This window comes from Aquila chrysaetos, chromosome 9 (genome assembly GCF_900496995.4).
Source record: "Aquila chrysaetos chrysaetos chromosome 9, bAquChr1.4, whole genome shotgun sequence".
Taxonomy (NCBI): domain Eukaryota; kingdom Metazoa; phylum Chordata; class Aves; order Accipitriformes; family Accipitridae; genus Aquila; species Aquila chrysaetos.
Genome location: NC_044012.1, coordinates 7,258,444 through 7,283,388, shown reverse-complemented (window position 1 = coordinate 7,283,388; position 24,945 = coordinate 7,258,444). Strand labels below are relative to the sequence as shown.

At 37.8% G+C, this 24,945-nt stretch overlaps 1 protein-coding gene and 1 long non-coding RNA gene across 12 annotated transcripts in view; one reads left to right on the top strand and one right to left on the bottom strand.

The window, feature by feature from the left end:
• The window catches only part of WWOX (WW domain containing oxidoreductase), a 548,624-nt gene that overhangs the window by 50,929 nt on the left and 472,750 nt on the right, over positions 1–24,945 (top strand). The gene's annotated exons all lie outside the window — the stretch shown is intronic.
• LOC115345475 lies at positions 162–11,830 on the bottom strand. The gene is made up of 3 exons (XR_003924850.2): positions 11,616–11,830; positions 3,539–3,544; positions 162–172 (listed from the first exon to the last, which is right to left on the bottom strand). It is a non-coding gene; the product is annotated as an uncharacterized LOC115345475 (long non-coding RNA).

The window sequence follows — 24,945 nt, the reverse complement described above, 5'->3', positions numbered from 1 at the left end:
AAAGATAATAAAGCTCTGGACGTGCTGGAGGAAGCAAATGGAATAACAATTGTATTAAAATGTCAAATTTTTGGAACAGTACAATAGAACATAAACCAGATGAAAATAGGTTAGCAATTTAAGATATCTAACCAAACATTTTATTTGATGCTTTCATTGCTTGAACACAAAACTTATTGTGTTGTGATCTACGTCTCGGAGTATATCTGATGGTGATGATGATGATATCAGTCCTGCTTTCCAATCCTTCCTCTAGTTTAGTTTGCATAACTTACTCATAAGAGGAGTATTTCACAGTACATCTAAACCTAATTAACAGCTTAGAGCCTCTAGGAAGGTGGTTGTCTTGCCAACATGGTCAAGTCATGGGCCAATACAAACATGAATCTAGAGTCTTCCTGACAGGCACCCACAAAACCCCTGGAAATTATATACATGCAAACATATCAGAATGCATATTTCTGTTTTAAACTAGTCAAGTTACTTCATCTGTTTATTTGTATAAACCTGGTGTCTATAAGTCTTAAGAAATTTGTTACCAAAAAAGTGAAGTTTTGTTTATAAGTGTTTGTATGTAGTGAAAACTTTTCCATCTGGAGAATAATTTTTCAGGATCACGACTTTTTTAAAAGAGAAAGTAAATATTTAATAGTCCATTGTATTTAATTTGTTTGAGAAAATAATTTAGTACTTAATTGCCTTTTTTCTCTGTGACTTCTGCTTTATTTAAGCATAACCTGTTCTCTTCATATTGCTAGTTTGTTAAAGGACCATTTTGGTATATAAAAAGCTGGGGAATCAACATTTCATTTCCAGAAGTTCAACCGTGTCTTTGGAGTCTGATTCAAATCATGTCCAGTTCAGTTATTCAGTCACTGGATTGGACTCACAAAGTCCTATATGGAGTTGGAAGGGATTTCTTTTTCTCCAGTGGTGAGCTGCACTGGAATTACTTGCAATTTTTCTTTCATTCTCTTTCCATGCCAACTTCTAGAGAAGGGAAATGGTCAGGGAATTTGAATAATCATGATTTCCACCTTTACTCTTATCGCCAAGTCCTACACACTTTAAAAAAAAGTCCTGGCAGAGCCGTTTTCTGTGGCAAGTTGGTGCAGGTTCTTGTGCACAGACTTTCTTCATCCCGTCTCTCATCCTGTATTCAGCAGCCTATGGGGTTTGCATTTTGAGACCTAACCTAACCCATCTTTACCAAGGTGACTGTGGGTTTATCTGGATTTGCCCTCCAGGATATTTTTAATTAGATATAAGGGAATGAATACATTACTTTAAATTATTTTGATGAAAGAATTCTTGCACTGTCATTAACAATGAGTTAAATGAGCTAAAACTTCCCTCTAGTTCCCTATCTTTTGATGAGGAAACAAAGCAGTTCTTTGCATGATTAAGATTTGTGGTATCACGCCTGAAATGAGAAGCCATAATATATGCTTTATAATTTGTGTAGGTTTTTTTAACTCCTGCATGACCACTCTTCTTTTTGCGACTATTTTTACAGCTGGTTTTGTCATGTTTTCCTTTGGTTTCAGACGCTGACATCATAAGTTTACAGCTATGTTTTTATTTTTCCTTTATTGCTAAGGAGGTGATTGATTCCTCAGGCACCTCAAAGAGAGTTGGCCTTGAAAATTCCTGAGGCTTTTTAAAAACTCCAGATCTGGTTGTTTTTAGACCCATTAGACTGAATGTGAATTTTTGATAGTTAGTGATGATTAAACCTTAGCAAGGTGTGTGAAAACATGTGGAAAAGTGCAGGGCAACAAGCTAATCCCTTCAGTCATTTGAAGTGTGCCAGGAGTTCAGAAAGCTTATTTCCAGTAGCAGTTTTAAGGAATTTTACTGGCATTACAATATAGCAGCAGTTTTAACAATATATACAGAAAGCAGTTAAAGAAACAATAAAGGTTATTTACTCTTGGAGAAAGATGATTATTCCAGTGAAAAAGAAAGGAATTAAATTCTGTTGTTGATAGAGCTCTCGGCCAAATCTCAGAATATATATTATTCTGTAACAGCAGCATGTTTTGTGTTGTTGACCTCTTCGATATTTCTAATCTTCCTTGTTACACAGCTCCTTGTAAAGCTTAGGCAAAAGAGCTGTCCATGCCAAGAGTCAGGTGCCAAAAAAATTATCAGATAGTCTTTAATATCTTGAGGCTTTTTAAAAGAAAGGTGTAATCATTTGCCTTATGGATTTTGATTCATCTCAGTTTTAACCTCTGCCTTGCAACCATGAAAAATCATTAAATATTGCAAGATTCAGAGTTTTCTCAGAAAAGTTGCAGATGCATTATTACATCCATCATTTTGTGAATGGAAATTGATTTCTGTATCTTAGAGCACTGGACCCATCGTGCATCATTTTGAATGGCTATTTTGGAACATGTAGAGCAGAACAGCTGAGGTATTATATCTGGGATCAGTGGGTTGTTGACGTGGGATATTTTCCTGTTGGCTTTAATTCAGTCTTGAGCACAATAAAAGCTAGCATAATTGGCTTAAACTGTGAGGCTGAAGATGGCAGGTTATTTAAAATATTGGGTAACGCAAACTCTAACACTAATACCTTAAGAGTAGCAAAGGTGCATATTCTGCTAAATAAACTTCAGTAATTACTTTAGGGGGTTTTCCTCTGCAACATTGTAATTTTTCTAGTTTATATTCTTCACAGACTGCTGACCACAGTGACAGTTTTGCTGTTCTTGTATAAAATAACTCACACATGTGTGCACCTGGTCTTCATTATTGTTACATTGCATATATGGTAATGGCAGAATGGGAAATTTTCTTTTCTGATTTCTGCTGATGATGCCTTGTTTCAGGTACAGCACTTTACAAATACATTGTTCATTAAGTGTCAGTATCCATTAAGCAGCCCTGACAGGCAAAAGGACCGTACAAAACATTCGAATCATTTTCATAACAAGAAAGTATTTATTATAAAATGCTAAAAAGCCCCAAACAAACCAAACAACCCTAGTTTAACTCTTTTGAACTGTCAACAATGTGAACGTTCTGTTTTACCTTACTGAGGCAAATATATTTCCAATAACGAAGCATAAACAAACAAATTCCAAGAAAACCTTTGAAAAATAGTATCCATCTGTATAAGGTACTGACTAAACAGAACAGAAATACTGAAAAACCCACTTTTTAAAAAGTATTGAAAGTATAATTAGAGGTATGTTGATTAAAATCTATTTTTGGCTAAGTGAGTTCACTTCCATGTCTTAGTATCCTAAGGCTAATTTGGCCCACTGCATTTTAGAAAAACTTTGTTCTCACTGATTTTGTTTTTCTCGCAAAGGTTTTTGCTAGAAACGTGAGATTCTGAGAAGTCACTTCCGAACCTACGATTTACATGTTTGACTGCCAAACAAAAGTAGCGGTGGGGAGGTTGGCTGGTTGGCTAAAGACAGGGAAATGTGAAGACCTCTTATCTCTCAAGGGGTGACTGTAACATCGGGATCGGTATGGGATCTCTGCCATCTTTTACAGAGCTGATATGTGACCACAGCACCAGAAGCTGGTAGGGTTTGGACTGTAACTTCCACAGAGCGGTAGGTTTGTTATCTCTTTCCTGCAGAAGAAATGTGATGTACTTGAGCTAGGATTTCTGAGTGTCACCACGAGATGTCACTATTTTGTTAGAAAAAAGTCCATGCAATGGCATGAATATCTGGAAAAGAAATTTTATAGCCCTAAAGGGTGAAAATGTAGGAATTTAAGGAAGAGAATTCTTTAATGTCTTCAGTTGGAGCACGTGCTACTTAAATACGCACAATGTACTGACATTAACATCACTGTTTCCAGGTTTGTCAGTGTTCTAGTTTTCCAAGCTTGGAAGGACTGTACCAGGTTTTAGCTCGTGTATAGGTCAGCAAATATTTGGGCTTGTAACATGGCAGCTGAGAGGGATAAGTCTTTGTTGTAATCTTATTTACAAAAACAGAAGATACCTAAATATCTGTGTCACATTGCCTTGTGGAGAGGAGTACCGAAGTACCCAATGTCCTTCGGTCACACTCCCTACTGACGTGGAGCAATAGTGACATCCTGTGGGAAAGGTTTGGAAAGGAAGGAAACAAAAGCTTGCTTCTGTAGTCATCCTGGATTCTGCTTGGATTGATCCATGTCATCTTTTTATTTTTTGAAGCCAGTGTCTCAAAAGTAAATTAATATCCATTCTGAACTGTGATTAGAGCATCATAGCTTTCCGCACTTTAATTGACACTATTTTGGGGTATGGAAATACTGGTTTGCGTTACAGGGGTGCTCATGTTTTACTTTGATCAGAACCGAAATTTTAGAAATATTAATACAATTTTGTGATTATATGGCTTCCTAATATGCTAGGATATTTTACATGTGTACTTTCCTCTAGAATTAAAGATAACACTTAAGTTTTACTATATCTTTAAATGGGGGCCAAGTAAATTATTTAAATTCTTTTAAACATTACTGTTTAAATCAAAAGCCAAGAGAAAAACCTTTCCTATTTTTTGAAAAAAAAAGTACTACTAAATTTAATAAAAATGTGGGCTCTAAAGTACCTTAAAATCTGGTTCTGATAACAGAAGTAATGCCCGAGATTCCTGTATTTCAAGCTACATGTAGAATTATATACCTGCATTACAAGATTGCAACAGAAATTAAAACGAATTTGATGTTATTGGAATGATGAGACTTTGGCTGCTAAGTAATTTAGGTGCTTCTCATTTCTTCCCTTAATCTTTATTAGACTTTTTTAAAGCATGGAATGAAAGACTCTATCTGATAATTTTAAAAAGATAAGTATTTACACTTTGTATTGTAATTCACTGTAAGTCTTCCAATAAGAAATATAAAACTGTTTCTGGGATTTTTCTGAACACTTTTTCTTGGTGTAAAAATATAGATGGATAAAATTACAGCACTATCCCTGTGTGAAGGGATTATTTGCATATCTATCTAAGGTTAGTATCTCTTGTGTGGTTATCAGCATCCTTCACTGTGCTTGCTGAAAAAGGACCAGATGACGAGTGATGCCTTGCAAGATTAACTTTGTATTGGTAGTCATTAAACAGTGTGAATTTTTACAAACTGGCTGTTTGGGATACTGAAAAAAAAAAAAAAAGAAAAAAAATGAGGAGTATCATAACAGTTGGTTGCATATACAGCATCTAGAATAGACTTGGGCTACTGGCAACAAGTGTGATGGAACAGTTGGTGAACAGAAGTGTAATAAATAGCTATCAGTAGGTAAACTGACACCTCTGATGTTGTCCAAAATTGTATTCATCCAGCATTAATAAAACAGTTAAAGTAGAGATATCACTTTGTTTTAAAGCAAGTTAAATTACTACTAAAATAATTACTGAAGGAAAGTACCCTTTAAGTTTTAACTGAAGAACCACATAGTTGGTGTGTCCTTCCTAACACGTTGCAGTGTCGTTGACAAAGCTAATTTAAAACAAATCTGCTAAATGTAGTTGTAGCCATTTTTCTCGGGGGGGTTTAAACATGTCATTAACTTCAAAGAGGTGAGTGGAGGATTCTTTCCACATGCATGTGAAGGACTATAAAAGTGACTGGCAAGCTTAAATTAAATTTTGAATATTTTTGTGTAATCACTGTTAATTTGGTTTTGCAACCCACTCCTGGCAGATATCTGTGGGAACCAGATGGCTAAGTTGTGTTGACTGGAAGCAGATTTTCAGAGGCTTTTTACAGAAGCTCTCTATAATTGATTCGCTGGCAGATTAAGAGTTACTCATGAGACGTGTTTTGTTTTGCTCCTCTGTTTAAAAAAGTATACTGTCTTGTGCAGCTGCGCTTAAATTTTTGAATCTGCAAATACTATCAGTTGTGGTGAGGATCTGTTTGTTAGTATAAGAATACTTGAGAAGGATTTGAAAACTGAGAATGAGTAGCAGTGATGAGTCAAATCCTAAAGCTTCTGCTCAGATTTATTAAACATTTTTATTGAATTTTCTGTTTAAGTTGACAAAATTTCACTCTGAAGACTTAGGCTTCTGTATTTTAACTGAATAAATGTGATCGTTTTCATGGTGCAACTCTGATCTCGTGCCTTTTTTTTTGTTGTTGTTCTGGATTATTTTATCAGAGCACTTTCACATACAAAATCAGTTCAAATTAATCTTATTCAAAGTTGTATTTGAACACTTCTGCAGAAGGAAGGAGCAAAGCTGAAACTTTCTGGACTTCATGACTACTGAAGTTTACATGGATTCAAGAGCAATTAGTTGGATTAATGGAAGGAAATTTAATAAAAAAATTGTTAGACACCAAGGTACTCTCTCTGACTCTGGATGTCCTAAGCTTAAAACTTGTTAGAGAGTAGGAGAGTATCCCAAGGCAGTGTCATATTTTTGTATTCTTCCTTAGGCATTAGAGAGTGAGAACTGTGCTTCTGTGAATATATGGGTATAGTCTTTAATTATATATGATATATTTATTTTTGCCTCAGGATCTCTGTCATAGCTTGTGCAGGCAGGATTTGAAAATTCGAGGGACATCATGGCAGCCTGTGTCATGGTAGAGAAGACGTGTTAGTAGCAGGATGGGTGACTATGTGAGGTCTAGCTAGTGCTTGTCTTACTCCCACTTGAACATTTAACTTGTCCTTTTTTGCAACTGAGTTTTCTTCTTCCCCTATGAATTTAACCTGCAAAGGTGGTATTAAGAGAATTGGTTTTCTTCTGGAGAATCACAGAATGTTTTGAATTTGTTTCTGATCCAATGTTTTAATTTAATTCAAGTTTTAATCACATTCAAAAGAAAAACCTTAAAAGGAAACACTTGTTTAAAAAAAATTTCATTTTCGTTTTCTTTTGTGGTTCTTTCCTTCTAAGACGATTGTGAGATTGTGTGGGCCAGGAAATATTCCTCCTGTCTTGTCAGAAAACCATCAAATGTTCATAAAAATATACTATGCACTTTAAATAATACTAAAGTTTAGCAGAAAATGTGTATGTCTGTATAGTGTAGTAATGGATGTGCAGAGCTATAACAACTATGGGGGCTGTGGAGAAGAAAATATATTTAGAAAAGAGTAAATAGAAAACCAAAGAAAGTTCTCATCCTGTGAGTACTAATCTGAGTTGGCTGCTTTTTGTGATGAAAGACATTAGTGTCTTCTGTAGTTAGAATGGGGGCCCGGTAATTGCTCTGACTTCAGTGTTGAAAATCTGATAGCCTCTTGTGGCTGGCTAGATGGTAGATGGATGAGACCCAGTTCTTTTGTAAATCTGCTGGTTAAGTTTCAAAGGCACTGAAAGTTTCAGTATATTTAGCTTGTGTCTGTAAACTGCTTTTTGCTTTATTGTAGTTGAAGTTATTCATTCAGAGGTTAACTTCAGTTTTATTGGATTATTTGTTATGAAAGATGACCCTAGATTTCAAAACTTCATAAAGTATGATTTTGTATACTGTTTCTAGCAGCCGTTTAAATTAAAAGCTGACGAGGTCTTGGAGATCTAACTTAAACATTTTTGCATTATTTTTAACTTAATTGAAAGTTGATATACTGTCTTTTTGACCTGGTTGCTGTAAAAAGCTACATTCTTTGGCAAATATTAACCACTGTGTGTGGTCTAAATAGATACTCAGCTAACATGGGCTGAGCCTTGCTTTGGTTAAAGACATCTCTTTCCACACATTTCCGAAGCTATAATGAGCACTTTTATTAGTGTTTTCACAAAACACTACAAAGGTCCAGTAAAAATAGAACACAAATCCATTTGTACGCAAAGCATTTAGCATGAAACATTCCTTTGAATTCTGTTCTCTATTGTAGTGAACGTTGTATTATTCGTTTTCAAAGCAAAAGATTCTAAACTTTTAAAGTAACTTAGCTCGTCGTGTTTGAGGTACTGTTTATGGAAAACCTTTCTTTTTCCCTCGTATCAGTGAAATATAAAATCTTTCCAAATATATTATCTCTATAATATAAAATTTCTCTGTAGAACATGCTGGGTTTTTCTCAGAAATCACATTTGAATCTCTGAAGTCATTGGCTGGATCAGGAATTGCAGCTGTGCTGAGCACCGAGGTTAATGGTTCTAACGTAGATAATTCTTTAAGTGAATACCTTGGGAAAGGTTTGACTCAGGGGAGAATATTTTATTGGTACTACCCGTATGAACTAGGGCAATGTGGGTAGTTGCAATATTAGTAAGAACTCTACATGGTACTATTTATGACTTTTAAGAGAGGATGGGTTTTGTTTTTAAATGTACAAAGGCTTTTGATGTTGCTTATATTTTCTACGGGACTGCAGACAAATTGTTTTTTAGTGTCTTGTGTGTCATCATCTCCAAGCAAATGGGTTTCAGAAACCTTAATTTCATAATTTCTTTCGAAGTTGTAGCTATAGATCAAGCTTAAAAAACATAATGCTTGTACCCAATGTACTCTAAAATTTGTTTTCTATTTCCTTTCCTAGCGTCTTAGGTATTTCTTTTTTATTAGTATAGGTATCTCCTCCCCTCTTTTAATTCAGCATCTCTTTTGCCCAAGCCATAAAGGCATACTATAGATAACAGCAAAATGTAAGATACCTGATAATATATGTTGCATTGCAGATTAAAATCTGGCCTTCAAGGCAAAATAACCTTACCCTTGCATTGCAGCAAATTTCTCCACTCCTTGGAGATGGTGCAAAATGCACTCCATCGATGGCTGTCTGGCTTGACTCTTGTCTCCATCTGATCCATGTTTCCATGCCATTTCTTCTGTCTCAGTAGTCTTTCCTGACACAGCTCATCTTTATCTCCTGTATTTTTTATCTGTTAATCTGACAAATATTTCTTACTTGCTTTCTCCCTTGTCCTCCCTATCTGACACACTGAATGCTGCTAGAGTGTAAAACTACAGGCGTTTTGAAGTAGACAATGAAAAATGAGAAGTGGAACAAAGAGATTTTCATATTAAAATACCCGAAGTCTCTGACAACAAAATCCGTAGTAGAATCAGAGTTCTTTGGTAATCATTGGAAGGATTGGTTACTCGGTAACTTTGGAAATGAACAGTTTACGGAAATGTTTATATTAAGCAGAGCTGCTCAACGCGAGGCACACATTTCAGATCTTTTGGCCGCATTGTTTTGCAAGGTGTTGAGAAGACTGAGCCCTCGTCAGAACTCACAGTCTAAGTTGTGTGAGTGGGTAAATGCTAGGACACAAGGCTTTGCCTATAAGGAAATCAGCTTGCGAGGCTCTGTGAAAGAAGTGGGACTTAAAGATGTGTTTAAACAAGGAGAATGAATAGGAAACTGTTGAAAGAGTAGAGGCTGACATGAAAGAGTACAGAGGGTCAAGCATGGGGAAGCAAAAAACCATCATGGAATAGGAAAAATACATTGAAAGATGTAAAGAGAGGTTGTGTAAGCAGGATTAGAGCAGAAAAGGCAGGAATGGGAAGGTTGTCCATTTTTCCATGCGTAAAGAAAACTTGGATGTGATATTTGAAGATGCATTTTTCTTTCTATTGATTCCCCTGCCTTTCTTTGCCTTCCAAAGGGGAAAAAAGGTTTGACATCTGCCCATCCCTTTCTCTCACAATAACATTGGTTTTGGTTTGTGTGTTTACCCCGTTTCCAGAATTGTAAACAGGATTTAAAGTTTTTAGCCTAACCTCCAATCTATACAGGAGGCAATGGCTTCTCTGGTGAATGCTATCACCGAGACAGTGTATTGCAAGCTTTCCTGGGAGAAATAACACCTGTCAAAATTGGCAATTATTTTTTGCATCCTGTTTTGTTTAGGTTAGCAAGATAATGGTTGCGATTTACTTTTATCTTCTTACCAGAATTCCTTTTGACTGCTTACAAATTTTTTTCAACTAATCCATCAACTGCATCAAATATTCTTATTATGTTACACTACTGAAGTTTGAAGTTGAGGTGTGCAGTAGTCATTCTTTTAGCAGACTGTTTGTTATGTAATGCTCTTCTCTGAAAATGAATGTGCAGGATTTGGGAGACTTTCTTTTAATAATATGTAAATGTGTCGAATTAAACCTGTCTGTTGCGTTTTCTTACAATAGGAATATTTCTGCTAGCAGAATCAGAGAAGAAAGCCAAACTCATAAAATATGAGGTAGTGGTTTATGAAATGGCTTTTCCGTGACTGCTGAAATCCATTGGAGTTTAGCAGTGATTATAGTAGAAACAGAATTGGGATCTCTTAAGACTGGCGCTTATGCGCTGTTCTTTTAAATGTCCTTTTCTGTTTGTAAGGTTAAATAAAAAAGGAAAATGAAGACTCCTTGAATCTGTGTGAAGAATTTGACATTTGATGCTGGAATGTTCACTGTCTGCTTGGGCTCATTCAAAAATCACAGCAAACCAAAAATCCCTTAAAGGTAGTGGCCTGCAGGTGACTATCTAATTTGATCTGTGATATTTACAGAAAGAAGAGCACATCTCATAACTTCTTTACCAAATTTCAAATGTTGAGGGTTAGGGTGAGTACAGATGTACCTGAAGGTGTATGCTGTACTTGTCTGCTTTCTATTCTTAAAGCATATACAGGGTTACAGTCTACATATGTTTGCCAGAGTGATTAATGGCTTGTATCCATACATTAGAACTGAGAGTATTAAGATTTATATCTTTTTGTTTTGAATAGCAACAGCAAGCCCATAAATACATGCTAAATGTACTCCATCTGATGAGCATGTGACCTATAGTGGACACTTACGGTAAATGACTAAAGCCATTTAGAGGGGTTTTTTTTTAAGCTATTAAATACACTTTAAAATGTCATAAGATGTCATAAGCAGTGTATGTAAAGCTGATATTTATATTTATCAGACACTTTAAGAACAGAAAAGGTCTTGCCTTTGTACCTGTTTCTTCTTTGCTTTCTAAACTGATGAATGCATTACCAGTGATAGGGGAGGTCAGGATAGAAAAATACAGGTAGTTGTCCTGGTTTCAGCTGCAATAGAGTTAATTTTCTTCTTAGGACCTGGTACATTGTGTTTTGGGTTTAGTGTGAGAATAGTGTTGATAATACACGGATGTTTTAGTTGTTGCTAAGTAGCCCTTATCCCAAGTTAAGGATTTTTCAGTTTCCCGTGCTCTGCTAGCAAGCAGGTGCACAAGAAGCAGGGAGGGAGCATGGCCAGGACAGCTGACCCGAACTAGCCAAAGGGATATTCCATACCATAGGATGTCATGCTCAGCATATAAAGCTGGGGGAAGAAGGAAGGGGGGGGATGTTCAGAGTGATGGCGTTTGTCTTCCCAAGTAACCATTAGGTGTGACGGAACCCTGCTTTCTTGGAGATGGCTGAACACCTGCCTGCCCGTGGGAAGTAAGCGCAGCTTTTGCTTTACCTATTAAACCATGACACTCCTCTCTCTCTTTCTTCTCTTGAAATCCAGAAAGGACTGTTGTGGTTTAACTCCAGCTGGCAACTAAGCACCACTCAACCGCTCACTCACTCCCCCCCTGTTGGGATGGGAGAGAGAAACGGAAGAGTAGAAGTGAGAAAACTCATCAGTTGACATAAAGGCAGTTTAATAGGTAAAGCAAAAGCCGCGCACACAAGCAAAGCAAAACAAGGAATTCATTCACCACTTCCCATCACACTGTACCAGCTACTAAGAAGAAAATTAACTCTATCCCAGCCAAAACCAGGACAACATCCACCCCTTATTTTATATGATTTACATCATGCCCAGATCCCACGCTTTCTGATAAATTTCTAATTAATCACCACCACTTTTCCTGTCTTTTAATATATACACACAGATATCATTCCCGCAGTCTCTGGGCCATCTCTATAAAATGTCTGTTGAGTTCATTCAGCCCATGACTTTGGGGTCTATCTGTCATAACAGTCTGTGTGGGCAGGAGGGATGGTGCAAAGTCTGCTCAGTCAGGAGAGCAGGATTGGGCTTTGGTGTGGTGTGGTGGGCGGGTGACATTGGGCACAGCAGGAGGATGGTGTGTAGTGTTGGACTGTTGCATGCTGACATCAGTCCTGTTCTATCACCACTGTGCTTTGCTTGGTTTTAGCAAAGTTCATACTTGATTAGTCTAAGTGATTCTTACTGTAATACCACTGATACAGCATATAACAATTATAATAATGATGACATGCAGTGGTGGAGTTATATAGCAATCAACATCATCCAATTTAATCTGTTGGCTATTCTCACCTAAAATCAAATCCCCCTGAGGGGGGGAATTCCCCATCCTTTCGCATCACCCATGAAGTGCACCCAGGTCCTTGAGCAAAAGCAATACCATGAATGGGTTTGCCTTTGCCTGAGGCAGGAGTAACCCAGACTGTCTTCCCTAACATATTTTTTATGTGCACTACAGGGATTTTATCCCCTTCTACAGTACGTAAAAGTTCTGATTGGGCAGGGCCAGCCCAATTGGCAGATCCTCTGGTGTTGACTAACCAGGTGGCTTTTGCTAAATGCGTATCCCAATGTTTGAAGGTTCCACCCCCATTGCTCTCAATGTAGTCTTTAACAGTCCATTGTATCGTTCGATTTTTCCAGAGGCTGGTGCATGATAGCGGATGTGATATACCCACTCAATGCCATGCCCTTTGGCCCAGGTGTCTGTGAGGTTGTTTCAGAAATGAGTCCCGTTTTCTGACTCAATTCTTTCTAGGGTGCCGTGTCGCCACAAGACCTGCTTTTCAAGGCCCGGGATAGTGTTTCGGGTGGTGGTATGGGGCACGGGATGTGTTTCCAGCTATCTGGTGGTTGCTTCCACCATTGTAAGCAGATGGTGCTTGCCTTGGTGTGTTTGTGGGAGTCTGATATAGTCAATCTATATTTCAGCCATCGTCCTCCATACCAGAGAGGCTTTAAGCGCTTGGCTTGCTTGATTGCAGCGCATGTTTCACATTCATGGATAACCTGTGAGGTAGTGTCCATGGTCAAGTCTGCCCCTTGATCACAAGCCCATCTATATGTTGCATCTCTTCCTTGATGGCCTGAGGCTGAGCTATAAATAATTCACCCTTATGTTGCCAATCCAGATCTACCTGAGCCACAATCTTAGCAGCCTTGTCTACCTGTTGGTTGTTTTGATGTTGTTCGGTGGCCCAAATCTTGGGTACGTGAGCATCTACGTGATGTACTTTCACAACCAGCGTCTCTAGCCGGGCAGCAGTATCTTGCCACAATGGGGGCAGCCCAGATGGGTTTACCTCTGCGCTGCCAGTTGCTCTGCTTCCATTGCTGTAACCACCCCCACAGGGCATTTGCCACCATCCATGAATCAGCAGAGAGATAAAATATTGGCCATTTTTCTCGTTCAGCAATATCTAAAGCTAGCTGGATGGCTTTCACCCCTGCAAACTGGCTCAATTCACCTCCTTCCACAGTTTCTGCAGTTTGTCCTATAGGACTCTATACAGCCACCTTCCACCTCCGATGCTTTCCCACAATGCGACAGGACCCGTCAGTGACCAGGGCATATTGCCTCTCATTTTCTGACAGTTTATTATACAGTCGGGCCTCTTCAGCATGCCTCATGTCCTCCCCTGGTGATTTTCCAAAATCTTTGCCTTCTGGCCCGTCCGTGATCACTTCTAGAATTCCTGGGCGACTGGGGTTTCTTATTCAAGTCTGTTGTGTGATCAGTGCAACCCACTTACTCCATGTGGCATCAGTTGTATGATGTGTAGAGGAGACCTTCCCTTTGAACATCTAGCCTAGCACTGGAAGTTGTGGTGCTAAGAGGAGCTGTGTTTCAGTACCAACCACTTCCGAGGCAGCCCAAACTCCTTCATATGCTGCTAATATCTTTTTCGGTTGCAGTATAACAAGCCTAGGATCCTCTGTATACCCGACGCCAAAACCCCAGGGGTTGGCCTCAGATCTCCCTGGCTGCTTTTTGCTGGAGACTCCAGGTAGGGCCATTCTCCCCAGCTGCGGTGTAGAGCACATGTTTGACATCTTGCCCTGCCCGGACTGGTCGAAGGGCTACTGCATGAACAATCTCCCGTTTAATTTGTTCAAAGGCTTGTCGTTGCTCAGGGCGCCATTTAAAATTGTTCTTCTTCCAGATCGCTTGATAAAGAGGGCTTACAATCAGACTGTAATTTGGACTACGCTTCCGCCAAAAACCCATAATGTCTAAGAAAGCTTGCGTTTCCTTTTTACTAGTTGGTGGAGACATAGCTGCTATTTTGTTGATCACATCCATTGGGATGTGACGACATCCATCTTGCCATTTTATTCCTAAAAACTGGGTCTCCTGTGCAGGTCCCTTAACCTTTGTTTTACGGCAAAAGTGGCTTTTAGAAGAATTTGGATTGTTTTCTTCCAAGGTCCTAAACTTTTCATAGTGTTTATTTACATAGTTTATTCAAAGTGCCGTAAGGATGGCTGATAGGTGATATGGCTTGGTGATAGAAAAATGCTCTAAGTTATGGGGGGGTTTACAATACCTAAATTAGGTGCTGTGGGGAGATGTCTGAAGCCTGCCAATAGGAGATAGTATGAAGAGACAGTATGAAAGAAGTTTATATAGTTTTTTTGCCTTCTAAATAAGATATTTGATATATTCTAGGACTTTTAGAAATGTTCTAGCTCTATCTCCTTGAGTAACTTGTCCCAGAGAGCACTTCTGAGGCATGCCTGCTGGTATCAAGCTCAGTGGTGGCTGATCCTGAGCACTGGGTTATCTTCCTTTGGATACAGTATTCTCTGTCTTCATTACACCTACTTCTGCCTATTTGTAGGTTCCCTTTGTACTGAGTTATTCTAGGATTTTTCTCCTAATCCGTCGTGTAACAATGGTGAGAAAACTCGTGTCCATTAGAAGCAACAGTGGGTCTAGCGCTGGATTTGAGTTACATCTGAGTGACCTTGCATGCATGAACACTGCAGAGTTGTGTTCAAGAGCAGATGTACCCATGGCTTAAATCTGCAGTTTATATAAACATTAATAGGTTCAGTGCACGTGTGTATGGTTTTGTGTTTGAGGAGGAAATTGGGCAAACACATGGCCATAACTGGTGTAGAAAACTGTGATTTTGAACCTCCAGGATTTTATTTCTGGGATAGATACAAACCTGTGCATAAAAAATATTTGAAGAGGACATGGAAGATTTAATTTACTAGCTGTCCTACTCAACCAGCCAAATAATACTGTTTATTTCTATAGCACTCATTCTAAATAGAAATCCTAGATTATGTTAGCAAGCTTAGGCAATGTGATTTTGTACGCTTTTTTTTTTTTTTGGTCTTGTACAGGTTTGTGAAAAATCTTCAAACAAAATGTTTTTCTAAGAAGTTGGTTTAAAGATTTGTTGAAATGTTGTTTTGATAATCTAGCTATTTTTTTTGCCAATACTATTGATGGATTTAAGGTATCTGAACTGACAGTGAATGAGCTGTATAAGAATCTTTTAATGATACAAGGGGGTATTGAATGACGGCAGACTTTTTTAGCATCTCTGAACAGTACAAATTGCTAACATCTTCGCATTTCTGTAAGGAGTACCTGCTTAAGGCCCAGTGGGTTAAGAATGTTGTTTACTCTACTCTTGACTCCTGCAATATAACAATAAAAAAGTGATTAAAATTTAAGTAGTCATGAGAGATTTTCGCTATATCTAATTTCTTGAATGTTGGTGTGCATTAAAACTGGATCATTGCATAATACCACTGTGGTAAGTATTATTGCATAACCTTGTTTAGCAACCGACAGAAATAAGAACAGTAATTTTTTGATAAGTAGTCTTGTCCAAATGTGGCGAGTTCAGAGATTGTTTAGCAGTAAGGTTGTGTTGTTTCCTTTGTAGGTTGGATTAATATTTTTCTCCATAGACCTCTATTTTGAAGTAGTTAACATATCTCAAAAATCTTTTGCAAGACAAAATTTGATACCGAGTTTCTCGCATCAGAAAGCATTTTCAACTTCTGTTTTGGGTAGGTAATGACTTAAGTAGATTTCACAAGGAAAGCAAGAGAGGCAATCTTTTTCCAGTGTCTTTTTTTTCATCATGGAAAGAAAGAGGTATATATTTTAAAGTTAGCACCTGCTGATATGATGTAGATGTTCTTGGTATTAAAATTATTCAAGAATATGAATGCTTTTGAAAATGTACTGCTCTAAATATTCTGTTCAATATAATTGAATCTGGGTTAAACTTACTTTTCTTATTATAATAAGTACTATCATCTTGTATATTCACACTATGCTAACTAAGAAACTGTCATCTTAATTTAAAGTAAGATGATACAGTATCATCCCTGCTGTCAGATAAAAAGATTTTTGAGAGTAGGCAGTAGCTATGGATTCATGTAACAATTGCTACAATTAATATGTGTCCAGTAGAATTGAAGTTGAAATTGTGAAAAAATGAGAGGGGAAAGTATTTCAGGGATGGCATATTTTAAAAGGTAAAACAAACCTGCATGTGGCCCCAACCTAGCAGCATGTGGTGGCTGTTGTGGCTCTGACGATTCCAGTGCTGAGCTTCTCTTAAGCTCTGTTCATGCTACAAAGTGTGAGTGCATGCGACGGGGACACACTTCAGCTACTTTTAAATTGAACTGAAGAGGGGCTTACGTCATGTATGCATAGCAGTGTGGGGTCCAGTGGAGGCTGCAGAACTTGCATGGGACCCTGGAAAGTTTGGGTAGCTAGCTTGCATTGGTGTGCTGAGACTCTGTAGTTGCTGATTTGAAAACTAGGTTAAAGCTAGCTCAGGAATATGGTTATACAAACAGAAAGAATGAAGATGATACTTTCTTTTTTTTTTTAACTGAATCCAGAGGAAGCAGTGATGGTCATCTCCTTTTTGTAAGAAGCTAGACTGTTTTATCTGCTGTCTAGTTTAAGTGAAATCTAGAAACACTTGTGGTGCCAAAGAGGAATTTTTCAGGACTCCAGTTGAGCACAAAGCCGCAGGGTCTCCACCTTTCATTTGGATACCAGCAGCGGCACATGTGGTATCACTGTTATTAGCAGCATCCACTTCCAAGCGCTGAGTGACCTCTGCCAACAGAGGTGGATACTGTGCCCTGTACATCTCAAGCCCTAGCAGAGAGCTAAGAACTGTCATTGCTACTCATTGCAGGGTCAGAGCAAAGTAGGTTTGGAAATAAGCTGCTTCGTGTGTACTATCTTTTAGCTGTACTTTTAAAAATTTACTTCTTCCCCCCCCCCGCCCCCTACATTAGCTAAACTTCAGCAAGAGAGCTGAAGCATTACCACATGCAGAATGACCTATAGCCAAGCGGTTGGGATAGATTCCTGTGAGTTATGCAGGTTATATTAGCCCCCTCAGGTAGAGGAGAGAAATGAGGCCAGATCCCTGAGTGTTTTAAGCATGATATGGGGATGAGATTAGCTCATGAAAATGTTACAGTATAGTAATACCTACCTTCTGACTTTAAGTCAGGTTTAGCTGTACATTAGGGGTGGCATTGTTTAGTCCTCAAAGGAGAGAGCCCGATCTACCTATAGCCCCTTTCATCTCCAGCCTTCTGGCCTGCCATAACAGTTATAACTTTTCAACCTTCGACTTGGAAGGGTGCTCCTCTCATTCAAGGGCATGCAGTTATCTGGGAAGCCATCAAGTTCTCTTGTGTAGGTGCTATGGGATTTGAGCATTATAGGTATACAATATACATTCCTAAACCTCAGTACACTATAGCGTCTCTTCACTGACCAGATTGTGTATTCTGCTAAAAGTGGAACACAGCAGATTTAAGCATTACTTAATATCAGCTGTTCGCCTGTGTAGCTCCATCCGCCTGTTTATCCTCTATTTTTCCACACTTTCTTTTGGGAGAATCGGAGAGGGGGGTGATAGAGTATAAATAAGCAGAGGCATCCTGTGCAATAACTTGTGCTAACTTTTCTGATTCTTGAAAGCCATGCTTTAATGTTTGGAACCGAACAGTGGAAGTGTGTGGGACGGCTTTATTTAGTTGCAGCACTTTGCTTTACGGTCTTTTGGAAGCGGTTCCTTGTCACCATGTTTACTGCTTTGTAAAGTAAATGTTTGGTTTACTTCAGCAGACACAGCCTGTTAAAGAACTGTTTTCTTCATCTTCAAAAAGCACTTCATGTTCTCCCTCCCCAGGTCTCCCCAGCCCACAAAATGTGAATTCCTTGTCTGTTTTTGAATTTGCTTTTTTAGTGTTTCTGAATCTGCTTTTTCACTGGTTTATGACAGTTTGTTATATACTTTTCCATTATGAGGAAGATGATTTAAAATATAAACAGATCACATTTAAACAATACTTTCTAAACTGATTCCATTTTGTTTTGTTAGTTTTGTCTCATTATAATGTTCTTGCTACCATTAGTATGTTAATTGTTTCTTGTATTTAGAAAGCTTTCAGAACCAAGGCTCAATCATCTGTGTATGATGAACGTGTTTTGTGGTTTTTTTTTCTTTAAAAGACTCAGTATCAAATGTGATCCATTAAGGGTTGGACATTGCAAGGATGTAAGACTAAGAAAAGAGATTTTCTGAATACCAGAATCATTGAAACCACTAGGAGAAGCTTTTTTGAGATTCTGTTCCGAGAGAGACAGGCACACACCCTTACTGACTCACATATTAGTACCTACTTTGCCAGACATTCAAAGCAATGAAGATTGTGGCCATCTGAAACTGCGTTGTTGAGTTCACATCTCATAATTTTGCAGCATCTAAACCAGCCACATTTCTCTGCGTGGCACTTGAAGTCAAACTGAAAAATTACATTGAAATGATAGGTTAGATTTTGTTGCCAATTTAAGATAGTTTACGTTTAATATTTTTAGAAATCTGTTTACGGGTTTATTCAAACAATGTGCCTAGATTAATGGAAAATGCTATAGTTTAATTTCTGTATCTGTCGTCTTATGCCCACCACAAAAGTGTCCCCTTCATGCTACTTAAAGGAGATGTTAGATTGTCACAAGTAGAATTTGTTCTCTCTTGCTGTACAAAGACTTTGCAGGAAAAAAGTTTGGTCTGAAATTGTAAATGTCTCCCTCAAACAACAACCAGAGACAACAAGCAGAAAATTCTGAATGCCTGCCGACGTTTTTGCAGTTTTCATTATTTTTAATAAAAATTCTCATAATACAAACACACCTGCTTCAAATGGTTATGCTATATGTATGCTGAATATTTACAGCTCAAATGGATCTAATTACTCTTGATGATAAAATCTCAGGCAAAATTAAGATATGATTGTACTGTAAAATGGCCTAGAACAACATTAGTTTGAAATATTCATTAACGTAAGATAAAAGAGAAAACCTTTAGAGCCCAGAACACTTCTCTGAGGACACATGCGGTTATTTTATTCTGCATTAGTTTCACTGATGGCACATTGTTAAACACAATGAGTTATAAGAAGATATGAAGAAATTTGTATTTTAGCCACTGATTTACAGTTCTGCAACGTGGAGATGTTTAACATGAGGATGCCTCCATTCTCAGATAGGATAGCATTATTTAAAATTGATTAGGAGCAATTCACAGCAGCCTGCCAAATTGCTAATGGAAGCCATTTGAATCAATTCTCTCATATAATTTAAATGCCATTTCACTGCATATAGTTTAACCAGGAAAGAATCCCAGCTTGCAGCCAGTAAAATTAATTATTTATTATTCTTTTCATAAATATTTTCTTGGTCCAAAAAATGTAAAAACAAAATAAATGCTTATACGCTGAAACTTTTTCAGTGTGTGCGCACTTCAAATGGCTAATTTGAGAAATGCCATAGTATTATTTTTACTTATGTCTGTCAAAAAGCATTTTTATCTACATGTCAGGTTTTTTTCTTACCTGATAGCTTTTTGTGGAGTGTGCATTTAAGGCTAAATTACAAATTGGATTCTGCTGTTAACCGAGGGGCCTATTCAGCAAAAATTATATATAGGCTTTTCTCAGAAGGTCGTGGAATCCATCTTTGCTGAGGTGATGAAGCGGGGAACTCCTTTTGGCCCCGGAATCGTTTTTGTCCCGATCTGCCTGCCCATCCCACGGGGGAGTTGTCTGATGGCGGAGAATTCATTGCGTGACGTTTGGTGTTCGCTGTAGCACTCTCATCCATCACCGAAAGATTGTCCTACCTATGGGTTAATTTTATTGTTATTTGCTTGAAAATCAATTGAATTAAACTTGAGAACTAATGGTATATTGCCCTAGTTTAAAAATAAACATTCTGGGGTTCGGCTGTTGTTGGCTGAGATTTTGCACGGTCAGCGCTATGCAGGAAGAATATCTTTTAATTTCATGCTTTGCCCACTCATCTATTGCACTGCCAATTGCAACCACTGTGGTGCCAAACAAGTGAAAATATAGATCGCGTAAAAATATAGAGCAACGTTGATGCTGCAGCAGCATAGGAAGTGCATTAGAGGGGCTGCAACTCTTCAGAGGGAAATAGCATATTGAAATTCTTTCTGGTTGTCCTTCGGTGCTGTCTGTTGTGACTGAGAGAACCCAAGAATAGACAGCGGTGCCTGTCACTTTTTTCCCTCAGTATAAAAAGCATATTTCAATGTCTCTTGCTCACGTATGGTGATGGATATTGTAAGGGTTAAAATATGTCTGAAAATTAATCAACCCTCAGCTGGCCTTTCTTCACTGGAGTTGATATGTAAGTTGACCTCAAGGTGTAGTAGTAATATATGTCAAAGATATTTAGCAGGCTTTTGCCATGCGTGCCTATATAGGTATGGTGGGCATATGACTGGACTGATTATGGACCTGAAGGCTCTTCCCCTGCAAAATATGTGTATCAAGTCAAGAAAGGTCAGCCTGCAATAAGGGTATTTAAGAAAGAAATCTTCAGCTGCATTGGCACAGTTGGAAATCTAATACCTGTTTAAGCAGCAAGGTCCTATAAGTAGTCTGGTGAACATATTTGAGAGACTGTGAAATTTCATGAGTAAAAAGGGGAGCAAAAAACTTTAATATTAAAGAAAATTTCTTGAAAAATGTGGGAGAATCCTGAGTTCTGAATGCAAACCAAAGGACTTAAATGTCAGATATTCTAAAATAGAGGGGTTAGCTAATAATGTCTGTTAGGTGTTGCTCCCCAAAACAGTACACAAAAAAGTAGGGCTGTAATAGAAATGATTCGGCTGCAGGTTTTTTTATCACGGTAAGAAAAGATTTACGGTAATGGGACTGTGCTAGGGTTTTTGTTTTGTTGTTAGTTTGTTTGTTTGTTTGTTTGTTTGTTTGTTTTCTAAAATTATTTCCGCTGTGGTCCCCCCCCCGCCCTCCCCAGGAAAGAGTTACTGTGTTTGTAACATTAAACAGAGGAAAGACAAATGGTGATGACAAAGATGACCAGAAGCACACCAAAAGTAAGTCAGACCATCTGCCTGGAAGATAACGAATTTTGAACAGGGACTGAGCTCCTGTAGAGCCTTGAGAGGGGACCCGCTCCTCCCTCAAACAAAACTGGCAGTCTAAGGGGATTGTGCCATATTTCCCTTTCTTCTTTGAGACCATGATAGTTTTGTAGAAAAAATAGTTCCTTAACTGTATCCACTGGCATTTTAAGACTAATAAATAATTCTTCACAGTCACTCAATCACTCTCAGTGCAGACTTCAAAAGGTAATTTATTTTGCAGATAGACACCTCTGACAGCACTCTGGAGGCCATCCTTTCAGACATAACCACTTTCAAGAAACCAAGAATAAAACATCCTGCTCGATCAGATTTTTATGTGACGAAGCTACTCCTTGATAGAGAAATCTAATCTGTACGCTGGGGAGGGAGGGGGGTTCTGCTACTGTCTTTTTTCATTATGGTTTCCTGTCCTGATAACTAAGGAAAGGGTGAGCAACGCTCTTGCCGATCGCATCGCTTCATACACAAGCACCAGCTGGGAAAGGAGAAACCTTACATTTGGCCGGCATGTTCACATACGCCCAGTGTAGCGTGGGATATGTTAAGAGAAAACGGTCACTGAAGTAAACAAAGAGGAGTTAAACACTTTTTTATTTATCAGAATTAAGAAACAAAGAAGAAACCGTTAATGGTTTGGGAGGCCAAACCTGGAGGAACTCATAGGTTCAAGGTGTGGGAATGACGGTGGGCTATGAAAGAGAGAAACTTTGTTAACGGGAGAGAGCTGAGTGAGCAGAGACAGATTGTTGGAGGGAAAAAAGTGACCTAGTTTGGTATCACAAGGCATCATTTTCATTTTAGCTGCTAGGCATTAAAATGGCTAACACTTCACAAAATTGACTGTAGATCACAGTCTTTTCTGAAGTCTGTTGGTAGAATAGTTTTAGAAGTGCTGTCTGTCTTGGGGAAAGTCTTTCAAGGACTTAGGCACTACCTCTTGGTTTTTATCTGCTCGTTTCCCTGTTTGAAGGCCAAGTTCCAGCATTTCTTGGTGATGCAGTCTGAGTAGGCCTGGCACAGCACTTGTACTCCTCAGACATCAACATGGTCTTTGGGCAAGATTAGGAAAATGTATTAATAAACATAGTGGCAGCTCGACTCTTTTGAAAAATTTTTTTTTTTTTCTTATTTCTCTTCATATTGCAAAACAGATTACTGCGTATCGAGAGATTAAAGCCTTCACTGGTACAGTAAAGAGACACTCACATGAGTGAAAGTAATTTATTTCTATGCATTCTTCTTTTATCCGAGTAAATGAAGTTTAGGGAGATATAGTGCCTTATTTCATCAGGAATTTCCATTCCGAAGGGAAAAGAAATGGAATAGGAACTCTGTTTCTAAATATCTAAGGTTACAACTTTGCTGTAACTGGAAATGTAACTCCCTGTTATGGCAGTGTTTGATCCACTTGCTGATTCTGAATGCTGTCTGTATTACTTAGATATATGTCTCACCATTAAAGCATTTTCCCTTTTTCTGTTTCTTATGGTAAATGTGCTATAGAAAGATATAATTTTTTTTTAACTCTTTTTTGTAAAGTTTTAAAATAAAATTTACAGCTGGTGAGCAACATAGTTTTTACATACTGGACCTTATCATCTCAGTAACCAATTTTTTCTTATGTCTCAGAACTCTCATTAATTTTTCACAGGCTTGTGATGGATAGTTTTTATTTATTCACGTCTGAGGTTCTGTTGTGTGAAAAGGACTCATTTTATAACATTACATATTCATGGCTTGGGATAGATGGGATAAGGAACTTATTATTAATGTGTCACAGTGGGAAACTTACTCTGGGTTCATTTGCGAATCTTGTTAAATGTGGTGCGGTCAGCAGACAGTACTGAAATTTTTGATACATTTTATTGGAGAAGGGCAAAGAGGTTCAGTGATGCTTCCTTATCTAAACAACACAAGTGAGATGGTGTCTTTCTAAGTGCATTTGAAACACTATATCAATAACACAAGGGTAGAAGCAAAATATGCCTGACAAACAGTAAAACTGGAATGATGCTTTTTATTAATGACTGTTTCCAAATGCTATTTGGGTCTATTTAAATCCAGTTTTCTTAATTAAATATTGTTTTAGTTTTAACAAAAACATAGGAGTTGCTTGCAGTATAGTGAATTGATATCAGAGTATTCCAAAATATACAACTTGATTTCTAGCAAGTTAGGTTTACCTATAGTAACTGATAGTGGCCATGTTACACTGAGATTCTTTTGTTAGTGCACAGTGCTACTGTGCAAATTCTGAATCTATACATGCAAAATTTTTTGGAAATCAGTAAGCAGTCTATGTATTGAACATATGCAGCATATAAAATGAAAAACCAAAGCGGTAAAGTTTGGTGTAAACTATTTTGGAGTCCTAGAATTGGATCTTATTTAAAAGGACCAAATATCCTTTTCATTGGGTCACAAAGATACTCCTCTGCAAAGCAGAACATTTTGTACCTCTTAAAATTTTAAAGTAGGGCTCTGCCCTGTGTACTTACGTGCTCAAAACGAAAGTTTTTCAATTCAATGCTTCCATACTCGTTTTCCTAGTTACAGAAATGGGCTCAGAGAGGAAGTCTGCGAGTTAGCTATACTGCTGACTCCCAGTTATTTATCACCAATTGTTACCTTTGTACTTATGTTATTGTTAGAAATCTAGAAAGATGGTTTTGTTGGGGTTTTTTTGAGTATGCTAATCATTTTCTTACCAAAGCAGTCTGTGGATGAAGGTATTAATGTTTACGATAACGGCAATTATTCAGACATTTAAGAGCATATTATAAAAATCTAACTGAATTGTAATTCCTCTTTGTTTTCAAATATTTTCTTTCTTTTGAAATTAACAATGAAGTAGATGAAATGACTTTAAGCTGCTTAAGCAGTTTGAGATGACTAGGACAAGACAGTTTATGATGGCTGTATTTTAAAAGAAAATTTTCAGTGATGTTAAATGTTAGCTTTATTAGCAATCCTACCGGTAGGTCAACAGTATTATACTGTCGTTTATAATAGAAGAGCTGGGCAGTGAGAAAACTGTAGTCTATTAAGAGTTTGTGAGTGTGTATGTGTATACAGTGAAATAATATCTAGTGTAATGTGAAGTGACAGTCAAAATTACAGCTTTTCTCTTGCCGCAAGGGTACTTCTCTGCCAAGTATAGTAATATTGTTGTAGCAGTGTTCAAGGTTGTCAGCAGTTCTTGGTTACTCTGCAGAGAGCCATAACTGTGTGTGGAAGCAAGGAGCTTCCTGTCAAGGGAGATACTATAATTTTGATATATATTTGTTGGTGCCAAACTGCAATTAAATAGGAGGCGTTGGAAGAGGTTTTATTTAACCAACTCAAATTTGTTGATTAATTAGTTAGAACCAAAAAATCCAAAAGGAAATCCTCCTCTTACACAAACATAGTTTAAATTATGAATTTTTCTGGTATTTGTCCGTGCTCAAAGTAGTGTGTTATTTTTATGGAATAAACCTTATTTCTGCTGATGAATTTGGGATTGCTGAGGATGTATAGGGCATACTGCTTTTAGTTAAAATATTAGCTCTGAGGCTAATTA